This window comes from Barbus barbus (genome assembly GCF_936440315.1).
Source record: "Barbus barbus genome assembly, chromosome: 47".
NCBI lineage: Eukaryota > Metazoa > Chordata > Actinopteri > Cypriniformes > Cyprinidae > Barbus > Barbus barbus.
In genome coordinates, this window is record NC_136725.1 from 12,836,893 (window position 1) to 12,853,211 (window position 16,319).

At 40.1% G+C, this 16,319-nt stretch overlaps 1 protein-coding gene across 1 annotated transcript in view; it reads right to left on the reverse strand.

Annotated features, from left to right (window-relative positions):
• LOC306865640 (ephrin-B3-like) overlaps window positions 1–16,319 on the reverse strand; it is a 45,785-nt gene that overhangs the window by 28,104 nt on the left and 1,362 nt on the right. The window lies entirely within an intron of this gene.

The window sequence follows — 16,319 nt, forward strand, 5'->3', positions numbered from 1 at the left end:
CACTCACATCAACACAACATCTTCCCATGAGCCCACGCTGGGCTTTCCAAAGTTTGTTTTCAGCAAGATAATGCGACAAAAAGAGATAAAAATCATAATTTCAAATTCATGCATTATCTTTGTAAGTGTATTATGTTGTTTGACAAACGCAGACGAGAGTATTGTCTGTGCATAATGAAATAAAATGAGATACAAAGACAAAAAAAGGACTATAACCGATAAATGGTTGATAATCAAGTTTTACACTATTTTGTTAAAATTAAAAAGGAAATCTTAAAATGCTTCAAGTTAATTTAAGCATCACAACATTATGAGAGTTGAGAGTTCATTTTCAGTCGCAAAAGATTACATTTAACAATGTAATGATTTGATGATTAAATTATTAATGCTTTTAAATGTAAATTTAAATGAGTGTTAGATCATGAAAACAGCAGCCTAAATGTGAAAAAAGGGAAATGAGCAAGAACAATAACACATTAAATATCGACTGAAAATTAAAAAACTAAAAATTTCTAATATCCGCTAACTGACATGGTAACAATATATTGTGCATCCCTAATAAAAAATTTCTTATTTGTGTATTATTTTATACCACTTTAATTGGATGCAAGATGAGAAAGAATTTTCCCTGCAGTTTCGAAAATAAATAAAATAAATACATTTAAAAGTTCAATCAACAATAGACGTACCAAGCTGCAAAAATGGATCAATCTGAAACTGACACTGTATTAAGTTTGACAACCATGAGCACGTAACCACTCACAAGTACAAATAAACAAGGGCTGTCAATTTAACAAGTCAGTGTGATTTCATAAAATATTAATCATATCCATAAGAAATTCAAGCTTGAAGGAGCCGTTCACACAGGACGGGTTCCTGCATTCAGATTTTGGGATCTCTAGACACATTTTTCAAAGCTGATGTACTTTTTACTTGACACGCCTTCTAAAAAAAGCTCATGTTGCCTCAAATCGCCAACTCTCATTGTAAATGAATGATTTCTGGCTGCTGCAAACTGCTGTCGGTGTTAAAAGGGTCAGAGAGAGTGTAGAAAATGGTCATGAAATACTAAATTACGACTTTTTGGTGCACTACATGCAGTCAGAAATGTAGAAAATGGCCCCTTTAATTTCACAAGAGGACAAGGGCGCATTTCATCTTACTCGTGTTTTCTTTAAGCTCATGCAAAGGGATATGTTAACCTCAAAATTAATCCTGCCACCCTGCAGATCCCAACTGTTTTCCTTCAGTCCAAACGGAAGACATTTCTATCAGAGAGCTGTCAGACCCCTGCTGAGACATACGAAGCACGGCGGCCATTACCAAGACCACCCCAGATTAACAAAGCACAAAAACCAAATCTTAGCATAATACAATTTACTGATGGAAGCAAATGTAACATGCTGCATCTGTTTCTGACTACACTACACTGATTTTTCAAAGGCTTTTGAACATGTCAGAATTGCTCTGTGATGTGATCACCAGTTGATGAGCTGAATGCATTTCTCTTCCCTCCGCAGGAAAAAACAGCTTTGCTTGTTGAAAGAACTGACTCTTTTTGTCTGTTAGTGGTTCCAGCGAAAACGCAAATATTTTGTTCTTTGCAGTGGTTATCAGGCCTGACAATGCTAAATTTCCTCTTGGTTTGGTGTTGGTGGATTATGCCAACATATTCATTCATGGAAAAGGTGATTTTTGGTTGAAATTCGAGTCGAATCAGACCTCCTTTTGCACTGAAGTGGAAAATGCCTACATATGTATTGCGAATGCTCTTTCCGTGAGCTCCATGAACTCTGATTTGAATACACCGCCATCTGAAACTTATCTTTTTATGTATGAAATATGCGGCATGAAATGCCGATGTTTATCTTCATTTACGTGGAAATGTAAGACAGGCAGAAAAAGGATTCTTGTAGGGTGAAAAAACACCTCCGCAACCTAGAAATAAACCCTTACAAATCAGTGATAAAGCACTTTAAATGTAAATATCACAGAGCAGGATCAGAATTCACAAGGCATATTCATTATCGATTCACCACTGCAGAATCACAGGTGTTCTGCCTCTGTTAGAGGCTGTGTACAATTTATGATAGACATTTGCATTTACCAATATTATATTTTTGTGATACTTTAATGTTCTGTATAAGTTTATTTTTGCCTGCCGTTATTTTGTAAGTTCTTGTGAGGACTCTTATTTTGACGGGTTTCCGCGAGTCACGCACATTAGCTAACAGAAAGCAGCAAACTCCTGACGCAGCAAGCCTTGACATGTTTGTGACACATTTAAATTAATCCTCCTCCTTCTAAACCCTGCCGAAAGCATTGGCTGTAAGTTCATTTAAATCATTAATCGGTCCAGTTTATATTGCAGAAGAGTATGTTCAGTTTAAAGGTGATGTGATATAATCAAAGATGTTTGTGATTGCCGATTACAAATTGCACTATTGCCCTGCATTGAGAATGCTCATAACTTGCTTCTGAGTTAGCGATGTATCTGTATACATTTTACTTGTTAAACTGATAAGTTTGTTACACTTTTGATAATTAATTTACTTTATTTCTTTCATTTCATTTACAGTTTTACTCGGTTCAATGGCCGCAGAGTTTGATTGTGTAAATCACACATTGGACTAATAAAGGAGCAAGGTGCTCATATCCTGGCTCTTGAACAGAGTTTGGCTTGCTGTTTATTTATATTACACGCTAGGAAAGCAAAACGTATAAAGAGAACAGTACAGTAAAAAGCCATGGATCAGCAAGTGCATGAGGAAAGCTCAGAAGCAAACATGCAAACTGAAGGGAGCAGAGGGAAAGAAAAGGCACCTTCAGAGGTCAGTTCTAAACGCTCGTTATCTTCCTCCAAGTCCTCAGTTGCTAGTGCTGCTGCAAAAGCTAGAGCCTCAGCAGAAGCTGCACGTGCCAAGATGGCGTTTGCAAAAAGACAGCTTGAAATGAAAAAGGAGAAAGCAAGGCTGGAACAGGAAAGAGCTACGGTAGAAGCAAATCTGGAAGCATTGGAATTAGAAAAGGAAGCTGCAGCTGCTCTGGCAGAAGCGGAAGTGTTAGAGGCTGCAGCAATGGAACGTGATGACAATCGCAGTGAAATAAGCACACTTTCATCACACGTGATTTCAATGAGAACGGAGGAATATGTAAAACAGCAGACTCAGGTGAGCACTGACTTTTCTACACTACCTCTGAATATCTCTTCATCAACCTGTGCACAAGAATCGACTCCGCGTTTGATCGATAAGTCTCAGAGCATGAATGCTGCATATGATGGCGACACAAAAATAGTTCAGGAGCGGAGCAGATTATGCGATAGTGAACGTCTACAGAGCACAAGATTTCCAGATTCCCCATACAATCTGCCTCATTCCATCCCAAATACTGCATTTAAAGCATCTCCACATCAAGATCCTGCTTCAAAAAGGTATACTATCCAATCAAATACACAGCATTACTCTCAAAGTCAAGACACGCCTATGCTAGACTTTGCTAAATTCATAGCACGTAGAGAGCTAGTCACTACAGGTCTTACCAAATTTGACGATAATCCAGAAAACTTCAGAGCCTGGGAGTCTTCATTTATTAACGCCACACAAGATTTACAGCTCTCAGCTAGTGAAGAGCTAGATTTGTTAGTTAAATGGTTGGGGAAGGAATCGTCAGATCATGTGAGGAGGATTCGAGCAGTGTATGTTACTAATCCGCAAGCTGCTCTCCAGATGTCGAGGACGAGACTTCAGGAATGCTATGCCACCCCGGAAGTGATTGAAAGTGCCTTATTTAACCGCCTGGATAACTTTCCACGTCTGGCTCCGAAGGACAATGTGAAACTCAGAGAGCTTGCAGACATGCTCATGGAGATACTTGCAGCAAAAGGAGATGCATACTTACCTGGATTATCTTACCTTGATACCCCTCGTGGTATTAATCCTATAGTGGAGAAGTTACCAGTAAGTCTGCAGGAGAAATGGCTGTTCGCTGGCTCACGCTTCAAGGAAGAAAACAAGGTCAGTTTTCCTCCATTCTCGTTCTTCACTCATTTCGTTTGCAGTGAAGCTAAAGCAAGGAATGATCCTAGTTTCAGGCTTTCAAACAGTAGCCACACAGTCGTCCGAAATGAAAGAACCTTCTATAAAAATAGCACTAGCAGAGTTCCTGTGTTGGTGCATAAGACAGATGTTTCAAAAAATTATGAGTCTGATTCAGTGAGCTTGAAAGAGACCGTTAAGAGAGACTTGACGAAGCATTGCCCTATTCACGACAAGTCACATCCCCTGTTCAAATGTAGAGCCTTCAGGAAAAAGTCATTGGTGGAACGCAAGAACCTCCTGAAAGAACATAAGAGGTGTTTCAGGTGTTGCTCTCCGAATCATGTAGCCAGAGAATGTCTTGCAATCCTCAAATGTGCTGAGTGTGATTCTGATAGACATTGCACAGTCATGCATCCAGACATAGCTCCACCTCTCTCCACACCTCCGATGCAAGAACCAGACATAGGCCAACAGGATGTCATTACCCCTGAGGTAACCTCAAAGTGTACAGAAGTTTGTGGAGAAAGTGTTCCAATGCGATCCTGTGCAAAAATGTGCTTGGTGCGTGTCTTTCCTCGAGAACAACGGGAACGAGCTATCAGGATGTATGCTATAATTGATGATCAAAGCAACCGCTCACTGGCCAAAGGAGAATTCTTTCGACACTTCGAGATCCAAAGTAACCCCTCTCCGTATTTGTTGAGAACATGTGCTGGTTCCATGGAAACGTCAGGAAGGAAAGCGGTTGGTTTCCAAATAGAAACCTTGGATGGTAAGACATGTCTTGATCTCCCACCACTGATTGAGTGTAACGAGATAATGAGCAACAGATCTGAAATACCCACTCCAGAAGTCGCTCTTGCTCATCCACACTTGAGATCTGTGGCACAGTTTATCCCAAAGCTAGATCCTGATGCTCAGATCTTAATATTGCTGGGAAGAGACATGATCCGTGTACACAAAGCGAGACAACAAATCAATGGGCCTCACAATGCACCTTTTGCGCAAAGGTTAGATTTAGGCTGGGTGATTGTGGGTGATGTCTGTATTGACAGAGCCCATAAGCCGATGGTGAGTGTCTTTAAAACTAACATCATGGACAATGGCCGCCCATCACTTCTCACTCCATGCCAGAGCCACATCAAAGTGAAAGAGAAATTGTGCCATGGTGGGGAGCATAAGTCTGTCATTTTTCCCCATGCATTCAATCATGCTACTCATGGTGTGCAAGCAGAAGACGAACTTGGGCTCAAGGTATTTGACAGAACCAAAAATGATAACAAACCTGCCATGTCCTTCGAGGATGAGACCTTCTTGAAGATCATGCAAGCAGAGTTCCACCAAGACGAACAGAAAAACTGGGTCGCTCCTTTGCCATTCAGGTCACCCAGACCATTACTCCCAAATAATCGGGAACAAGCTTTGTCTCGCCTTAATTCTTTGCGTCGCACGCTGAGTAGAAACCCTGAGATGAAGGAACAGTTTTCTGCCTTCATGGAGAAACTCTTTCAGAACCACCATGCAGAAAGAGCACCACCTATCCACGAGGATGAAGAATGTTGGTACTTACCCATCTTCGGAGTGTATCATCCGCAAAAACCGGGACAAATACGGGTGGTATTTGATTCCAGCGCGCAACACCAAGGTATTTCTTTAAACAACGTGCTCCTCTCAGGCCCTGACATAAACAACTCGCTGTTAGGTGTGCTCCTACGGTTCAGGAAAGATCGCATTGCAATTATGGCAGACATCCAACAGATGTTCTATGGTTTCCTGGTGAAAGAGGACCACAGAAACTATTTGAGATTCCTCTGGTACAGCGACAGCAACTTGAACAAGGAGGTGGTAGACTACCGTATGAGGGTACATGTTTTTGGAAACAGCCCTTCCCCGTCAGTGGCTATATACGGTCTAAGTTTAGCTGCACAGCGAGGTGAACAAGAGTACGGAACTGACACTTCACACTTTGTTAACAGGCACTTCTATGTGGACGACGGCCTCATGTCCTTTCCCACAGAAGCTGAAGCGATCGACCTGCTCAAGCGCACTCAAGAATCGCTTTCCAAGTCGAATATTAAGCTCCACAAGATAGCCTCAAACAGTGTCAAAGTCATACAAGCTTTCCCACCGGAAGATCTTGCTTCTGGTCTCCAAGATCTGAATTTTGGAAATGAGAGTTGGCCTACACAAAGAAGTCTGGGTTTGTACTGGGACATAAAAATAGATACTTTCACCTTCAAAGTTGCAGCAAACGACCAGCCCTACACTCACCGCGGAGTGCTCTCTGTCGTGAATAGCCTCTTCGACCCTTTGGGCTTTGTGGCACCAGTGACAATCCGGGGCAGAGCGTTAGTACGTGAGCTGACCAAAGAGGTACATGATTGGGACACGGTCCTTCCGGAAGAGAAGAAAAACATGTGGGAGGAATGGAAAACCTCACTTCAAAAGCTAAGTAACCTTTACGTCACACGCACATACCTACACCATTCACTTTCTAACACTTCATACACTGAGTTGTGTGTTTTTTCTGATGCCTCGAGCTGGGCCATAGGGGCTGTGGCTTACCTCAGAGCTCTGACTGATGAAGGCGAAGTCAAAGTGGGATTTGTGCTGGGCAAAGCAAAGCTGTCACCTCGTCCTGAGCCTTCTATCCCTCGTCTGGAGCTGTGCGGTGCAGTGCTGGCTGTAGAGATGGCTGAACACATTCTCGATGAGCTAGACCACAAGCCAAATGCAGTGAAATTCTATTGTGACAGCAAAGTGGTCCTAGGATATATATACAATCAGTCCAGACGCTTCTTTGTTTATGTGCACAACCGCGTTCAGCGGATTCGTCAGTCGACTTCTCCAGACCAGTGGAGTTATGTGCCCACGGTTCAGAATCCAGCTGACCTGGCAACAAGATCCGTGGTTACGTCACAGCTGAACGACACCATATGGTTCACAGGACCCAGCTTCCTCTACCAACCGCCCCAAGAGCAACAGTGTGAGTCCTTCGAATTAGTTAATCCTGAGACAGACGCAGAAGTCAGACCTTGTGTAACCAGCTTCGATACTCGAGTTGAAAGAAGCCTCTTTTCGGAACGGTTTCAACGCTTTTCTACCTGGGAATGTTTGCTAAGAGCGATTTCTTTTCTGATTCATCAAGCACGTTCTCACGGGTCAAGTTCCATCAGTACATCCCATACATGCAAAGGATGGCATCAGTGCAGCAAAATACACACACCTGAAGAGCAGACAGCAGCAAAGAGACTAATACTTCTACACGCCCAGAAAGAACTATATCCAGAGGAGTATGCTGCTTTGCAGAGAAACGAACAAGTTTCACATTCAAGTGCACTGTGGAATCTCGACCCCTACATCGACGACGGTCTCTTAAGGGTTGGAGGACGTTTGAAACATGCTTCATTCGAGTCAGAGGTAAAGAATCCAATCATCCTCCCAAAGCAAAGTCATGTTGCTAAATTGTTGGTTAGTTACTACCATTCCAAAGTGCATCATCAAGGGAGACAGTTCACAGAAGGAGCAATCCGACTGGCTGGCTGGTGGATTGTAGGGGGGAAAAGACTGATAAGCTCTATCCTTCATTGTTGTGTGACATGCCGCAGACTCAGAGGAAAGCAAGAAGTTCAAAAGATGGCAGATCTTCCTCCTGAGCGCCTCAGTACATCTCCTCCATTTACATACGTGGGGTTAGACGTTTTTGGTCCATGGACAGTGGTCACTCGACGCACCAGAGGTGGTGTAGCTGAAAACAAAAGGTGGGCTATACTCTTCACATGTATGAGTACGCGAGCAGTACACATAGAAGTCATAGAGTCTATGAACACTGCCAGTTGCATCAATGCTCTGCGAAGGTTTTTTGCTGTGAGAGGACCAGCAAAACAGCTCAGATCAGACAGAGGAACCAACTTCATCGGAGCAAGTCAAGAACTAGGCATGCAACCAGCAAAAGAAAACCAGACTAGTCTTCTGAAATATCTCCATGAGAATGGCTGTACGTGGGAATTCAATCCGCCACATGCATCCCACATGGGTGGAGCATGGGAACGCATGATCGGCGTAACCCGCAGGATTCTAGACGGTATGCTATTGCAGAAGAAACATGCTCACTTGACCCATGAGGTACTTTGCACTCTGATGGCAGAGGTGTCAGCAATCATAAATGCTAGACCTCTGGTTCCTGTCTCAGCAGATCCCTATTCTCCATGCATACTCACTCCAGCGATGCTCTTAACCCAAAAGCCCAGATTACCTGTTCCATTCGAGAACTACACTGAAAAAGACCTCTTGAAATGTCAGTGGAAGCGAGTGCAGGCATTGGCTAATGAGTTCTGGAGCCGATGGAGAAAAGAATACATCAGTACACTCCAACCTCGACGCAAGTGGCATGAGACTCACCGAAATCTGCACCCTGGAGATGTTGTGCTGTTAAAGCAAGTTCAGACCCCAAGGAACGACTGGCCTTTGGGCTTAATCACATCCGTCTTCCCGAGCAATGACGGAAAGGTCCGCAAAGTAGAGGTTAGAACAACCTCAGGCGGTAACGTGAAAACCTTCTTAAGACCCATTTCTGATGTTGTCTTACTGCTAGCCAAAGAGGAATAAATAAGACTGAACACAGACTGTTATAGTGGCATTAATAATGCCAGGCGGGGAGTGTTCTGCCTCTGTTAGAGGCTGTGTACAATTTATGATAGACATTTGCATTTACCAATATTATATTTTTGTGATACTTTAATGTTCTGTATAAGTTTATTTTTGCCTGCCGTTATTTTGTAAGTTCTTGTGAGGACTCTTATTTTGACGGGTTTCCGCGAGTCACGCACATTAGCTAACAGAAAGCAGCAAACTCCTGACGCAGCAAGCCTTGACATGTTTGTGACACATTTAAATTAATCCTCCTCCTTCTAAACCCTGCCGAAAGCATTGGCTGTAAGTTCATTTAAATCATTAATCGGTCCAGTTTATATTGCAGAAGAGTATGTTCAGTTTAAAGGTGATGTGATATAATCAAAGATGTTTGTGATTGCCGATTACAAATTGCACTATTGCCCTGCATTGAGAATGCTCATAACTTGCTTCTGAGTTAGCGATGTATCTGTATACATTTTACTTGTTAAACTGATAAGTTTGTTACACTTTTGATAATTAATTTACTTTATTTCTTTCATTTCATTTACAGTTTTACTCGGTTCAATGGCCGCAGAGTTTGATTGTGTAAATCACACATTGGACTAATAAAGGAGCAAGGTGCTCATATCCTGGCTCTTGAACAGAGTTTGGCTTGCTGTTTATTTATATTACACGCTAGGAAAGCAAAACGTATAAAGAGAACAGTACAACAGGTATTAAAGTTTCCTGATGCCACACTAAAGCAACAAAAGGCTGATGGAGCTGAAACTCAAACAAACTTGAACCACCAATTACACTTCACCTCACTGCAGCAATGTGGAAAATGACCTCTATTTAGAGTTTACATAATGATACTATTTTATTACAATTTTAGTAATTGCACAAAACTGGGGATATTTCCTCTCTTTCCCTGGTTTTCTAAGAACGTGTGTATGCATGTGTGTGTGAGCATCCTCCAAATGTTACAAACCCCGAATGTCCTTAAAAGTAAAACTTTTAAAACAAATAATGCAGTAAATAATACCGTTCAAAGGGTTTTCTTTTAGGGTCTGGATTAGTGTGTACCAAGTGAAGTCTAAACTGAATATGTGGACTTTTATCTTATTTTCTGCACTGATTCAGAGGAAAAATTGTGCAAATGTGAATATATTTAAACATGGTAAATATGCTAAGCGGAACTAAGTGTGTTACACTCTTATCGGTAACTGAAGTAAAAAGTTTAATAAAAGAAAACACAACGGGTGGCAATTTGTATAATTTCATGAATGATAGGGGTGACCATAGGGTAAACTGATTCCATGTTGGTCTAGACTGCAGTATTGAAAACAATAGAAGGTATGTCGTCATTTAAACGTGTGTGTGTGTGTGTGTGTGTGTGGAGTTTACGGTCATCAAGACCTGCTGAGTGCACCCAGATTATCTTAAGGGCTCGGAGAGTGTTGTTTCATGTTCTTATCAATGCTATTTAATTGGCTAAGGGCTGGAGATAACTTACACATTCCTGAACTCTGACGGTCTGAAACCCACTTACCACACAGCTGAGAACCACATGCCACAAATGCACAGTGACTCACACATATGCAAACATACATAAAGGGCCTAAAACTAGGGAACTTCTGGTGGCAATAATGGTAAACAATCAGCGGCTTGCTATGGCTGATACAACGGCAGATTTTTACTTTTTGCATTTTAACACTTTCAAATGTAGCAGCTAATTAAAATATACTGCATAAATGCAGTGCGGTCAACTCATAAACACTGATGCATTTATTTCAGCAAAAATACAATTAAAATGATAATATTGTGAAATATTACAATTTAGTATTTTTAAATGTAATTTATCCCTGTGATGGAAAAGCTGAATTTTAGTGCTCAATAACATTTCTTAATATCAAAGTTGAAAGCAGTTGTGCATCTCAATGTTGTTGTGGAAAATGTGATACATTTACTTATGATTCTTTAATTAATTGAAAGTTCAAAAGGAACATCTTTTATTTGAATTATTTTTTTTCCCCAAGTCATAACTTTCACTTTTGATCAATTTAATATAGCCTTGCTGAATACATTTATGTAAAAAAAAAAAAACTTACTGATCCCAAACTTTTGAGCAGTTCACATGAAACCCCTCAGACACAAGGTGTTGACAAAGAATGGGGTCTTGTGATTGAAAACAGATAGATGGAGACCAAGAAAATAAAATAAAAACACAGAGGTCACAAAACCCCATTTTTTAAAACTGAACTACTTTTCTCTGACCCATGAGACTTGTTAGGTCTTACAGGCCCATTACAACAAAATGGTGCAATACTGAAAATAATTATGTAATTTCCCCAATTTATTGGCAAGTAATTTATTGGCCAGTAACATACTGTGTACCTCTACACAAAATGTGTCTACTGGGTGGTCTTCTGTTTTGGTCCGGTCGAGTAGCTCCAGGGAGTCGATGGGCCCAGAGGCCGCTGACTCCTCAGCCCAACATGAAAAGACTCATCAAGCTCCAAACACTCAGATGATTAAAAATGAACGTCACTAAAAATAACTTTCCCTTTGTTTGGAAGAGAAGGAGGGGAGGGCACAGGGAGAAAGGATAACTCCCAACTCACTTTTCATGTGTTCTCTCGCTTTCTCTCAGCTCTCCGTTTTCATGTTCGAACCGAGCCATGGGGGAATTAACCAATTCTGATTCTTTTTAAAGTTTGTGGATAAAGTGTGTGGGTCCACCATTTGAAGCATTATACCGCATTTATATCCATTCTGCAGAATTCCACGGAGGAAGTCCGCAGATTGCGTCTGGGCCTATTAATGAGACATCAGCGAGTTAAAACCAGAATGTCCATGATTCATCCAGTCTATAAAAACAAATGCATGTTCTCATCGCTGTCTGTTTACTTTTCTTCATCGTGTTTCTTGACTATCTATTGTTCATGATTCACATAAGGCTTGCCAATTACCTACATTGTTCCTTCAGAAACAAATGCTCATCCAACCTTCATGAGGATGGGAAACAAGAGATGGCTAAGGAAGAAAAAGAGAGAGATTTTTCCAATAAATTGGATGACATCAAAACCCTAATCCTGTATAGCCTCAATCCACAGACAACATGCAGCGAAAGAGAACAACAGCTAAAGAAAGAATCACTGTCATCATCATAAACGTTGTTTTACAAGGGGTGATGATGTTAACAGATGATGTAAAGCGCAATGCGTGTCTCTGTCATTCACTATAATACCACCCCCTCCTCTCTTGGTTCAGAACCATCATCGGAGTAATCTTAAAACTGTAATTACGCTTTCCACACACAGCCCAGTATCATGCCAAGGCTCTGAAGGCATGCCAGAAAGGCACCTTTGAAACTAAAAATTAAATATGAGTGAAACAAGAGAAGGAGGTTTTCATCGCAAAGATGGCAGGTCCAGCTAAATAACACTGAAATTGAACGCTCAAGAAGTCAAACTGAAGTGTCAAGGGTTGGTGTAAATTAAATGCCTTTATAAGAACACAGGAGCCGAAGCGAAGAAACAAAAAATATTATTAAAAATTTTATTAATAAAATAAAAACTTCTGCTTAAACTTCTTGTGTTTCGATTGTTTCTCCTGAAAAATAAGAAAATATCCAAGTAATGTCGTGTCTTCATAGTCTCCAAGAGATTCAGCATAATAGTGGATGGCATCCCTATATTTACACATTTTTGTTTCGATATGCACTGAAACGTACAATTTGGATGTAGTGACAGCATCTGAAATGTACTATTTACATATTCACAAAGAATCTTTATAAACACTTTAAATTAGATTTATTTGATCAATATATTTGTATAGTTATATTTTACTATTATATATCTGGGGATATATCTTAAAGTTCTTTTGCTCTCTCAAACCCAACCGTAAACCTACCCGATAGTGTTACCAAATGCAAAGCTGATATAAAAACACATTTACTGATGCATCCATGCCATTTTAGCTTCAATATGTTAATAATGTAAATGACAGGGTCTATGAAAATGTGCTAGAACTGCACTTTACCTGCGAATGTATGATTATTAATGAGACACATTGTCAGATTTGCCTACACACAAGTCTGGAAGTTTCAGAACTCAAACATTTCAAAGTATCTGACTAATCTCCTTACTGTACATCAATAATGATCTCATTTGTATTTCCCTAAATACATTGTAGAAGAAATCTCAAAGATAATGCCGATACTATGAGCTATGAAAGAACAACCCCTGAGCAATAAAATTATCCTCTGGGAAAGACAGAGAGAGAGCAGTGACACAAAAGAATGAGGAGAGAAAAAAATAAGAAGATGAATAGGTGAAGGGAATGTGACAGAGAAAGACATTAACCCCGGAAAGAAAAAGCGTAAGAGAGAAAGTGTGTATAGAGGTAGTAATCCCTTCACAGATGGCTTTGTTGCCTGTCTTATGATGGAGCAGTCCATATGATGAACTAATGGAGGGGTGTTGTGTAGAGGATTATCCTCCCACTCTCGCACCCCTGGAAACTGAGGTCAAGTGGTACAATTCCATTTTCAGTCCATTTAATGCCACAATCACAATCCCTCTTTTAACAATGTAACATTTTCCATGAGGTCTTATCTCTTCAAAAAAACACTCTTGCACACAAATGGCTAGGAGATGTGGGAGGGCCTTGCACCGTGAAGCACATTTACAAACCCTAAATCCATTCTTTTCACTAACAATGTTTAATCTCGCTCTGCTCTCGGTCCCTAGAAAAGCACTATACAAGATCTTTCAGCAAACAAGAACCAATCAATCACAGATCTGGCAGGAAAAGCCTACCGCGACTACAGTGAAACAGTCAAAAGTCTGAAGACCTGATGTAGGCTCTATGCTCTGCTTGTCAGTTTTCCAAAGTATCTTTTCCTACCCTTAAAATGTTTTAATGTGAAACGCTTAACCCACTTAAGAAAGGTATTATCTGTCTCCAATTAGCAGCTGATTCATTAAATATTGAGGGAGCCATGAAGGATTCAATATTTAATGTTCATTTGAGGCACAGAGTTGTACAACAACTTCCCCCGGAGTGATGCATAGAGACAGTCTGTGCTCACCATTGATTACGCTCATTGAGGGGCCGAAATCCACTCCTCTCCTCCCACGCACCCCTCCATCCCATAACCTGTTTGACCCGTTTCAACGTCATTTTTTTCTCGCGACACACAGGCACTATGGAGATACTAATGGTTTTCTCCAGACATCAGCATACAACATGACTTAACAAGACCTTTAACCTTTGAGTGTTGGCAGGTTAAAGGCAACGACATGAAATCTGACCCTATTTACATTTTAATGAATGTTTCTGGTCTTATTGTGAATTATGCATCAATGCACTTTATGCCAAAAAAATTTAAATAAAATTAAAATTCTTTGTAATCTTTAATAGAAGTGGTAAATTGCTTTTCCTCTTTCTCCTGGCATTACTTAGGCCAGAGTTTTCAAACTTTTGATCCTAAGAACCCCAAAATATGGTTATTAATATTGTTATATACAAACATGCTTTGTATTACTTTTTTCAACTGCTTACACACATTTTCAAAACTTTACACACAAATCTAAGAATCACACATTCAAAATGCAAAATGCCTCACATCTCTCGACAAATGAAGAACTGCATTCAAAATATCACAAACACATCTCCAAAGCAAACATTTGCAAACACCTTTTCCATAATATTAATTCCTGTTAGATTTTTATGTGTTACATAGGGAATTGTCTGTTGTGTTTTGCAAAAAGTGTTTTATGAAATTGTTAACTGAGTCAAAGGCTGAGAATTAGCGTATGGTTTTGCAGATTTGGTGTGTGGTTCTGGTGTTTGAGTGTCAGGTTTCAGAAATTGTGTGACAAGTAAAAATGTTGTGTGTAAGCAGTTGAAAAAACAACGAATTGTTGAATAAAGTCGTTATTTTTGTTTTCTTTGCATACAAAGTATTCTCGTAGCTTCGTAAAATTACGGTTGAACCACTGATGGCAGATGGACTATTTTGACAATATCTTTCATACTTTTCTGGGCCTTGACAGTGTTAATTCTTTGGCAGTCAATGGGACAGTCACAAGCCTCCCAGTTTTCATCCAAAATATCTAAATTGTGTTCCGAAGATGAACAAAGCTTTTACGGGTTTGGAACACCATGAGGGTAAGTGATTAATTACAAAATTTTCATTTTGGGGTGGAGTATAGACCTGACATTTTAAATTAATTTCAGAATTATTTATTCACTTTTAAAGATAAATATTGTACTTTGTGTTATATTTAATTCATATTTCATGTTAACATATTAACTTAAACAACCCTAAAAATGTTTCCACCGAGCCTGTAGCATCCCCTTGCAGACCTCACCCCAGTTTGAAAACTCCTGACTTGTGTTCTATTAGGTTATATTAACCGATTGCCAGGCAACCTTCAAAGCCTTGTTTCAACAAACTTGCATTTGTCATGTCATGATCCAATCAATTCCTGATGGAAAACATCATGTCCCATTTTTCTCTCACTGAACATTCAGATTCATGCAATCAATATGTCAGATTATGAACACAAATGACACAACGACACATTGCCGTAGAATGCTATTCATGACACGATTTTTTATATTAATTAATATTCTGGCATCTTTGTGTGCATGATGAAATGTTCAATTGTCTTGTGGGCATATGTGTCAAATGTGTGTGTGTGTGTGAGAGACTGAAAAGAGAGCGAGATGACCTGAGAGGGATGTGGCTGTCGGGGTGTGAGTAAACACGCTGACCTTTTCAAATCTCAGAGGAACATTTATTTCATATGGATGAATGACTTTCTCTATCGCTTTTTATATATGACTTTATCTGAACAAACCCCTCAATTCCTTCTCTCTCCTTCATAAATTGAAACTCTGGCTCAGCATCCATTTAATCTTTATTTTCTTCTCTCTTTTAGCCAACTATTGTTATATTTTCTGCCTCAGATCTATTGGTCTTCTCTAATTATATTTCTCTACCATCCGTCTGTCAGTATGAAACTCTGAAGTTCTCAAAGGCAGTTTTTTTAAACAAACCAACTCCCTAGTTGCCTAACCAGTATTTTTTCTTACACTTATTCATTCACCTCCTTCTCGGGTTGAGAGACTTTCTGATTCGGTCTCTCGCCCAAGGTCTACACTCTTCATAACGTGGCTTCTCCTTTCCTCTTGTTCAGAGAACATCCTCGGCACAGACAAAAATCAAAGGACCTTTGCGTGTATTTGCAGATTGTGTCACTGTGGGTGAAGCATTAATGCCTTATCTAGGGAGGGCATGCACGCGACCCATAATCGGGAGGCAGCCAGCCGGAAAATGCCCCCTGTCTCTCTCAGTTGATTGTGTCTGTCCAAACCGTTAACTAGTCTGTGTCCCAGGCCAAAGTCACCCCTGTCCCAACTGGGGTTGAGTTTATATGTACATAGTTACCACACTTTCTGACCTATTTCCTTGATTTTTTAAATTACTTTTCAAAGCTGGATAATGGCTTGATAGTGCATTTTAAAAATCGTTTTATAGAAATTATACTTGCAAAAGAAACTAGACAAAAAGCTTCAGAATATGGAGAACAACTACACAAAAAATTGCTGGAGTACATTTTACAGGAAAATATGATTTCAGTCTTTTTTTCT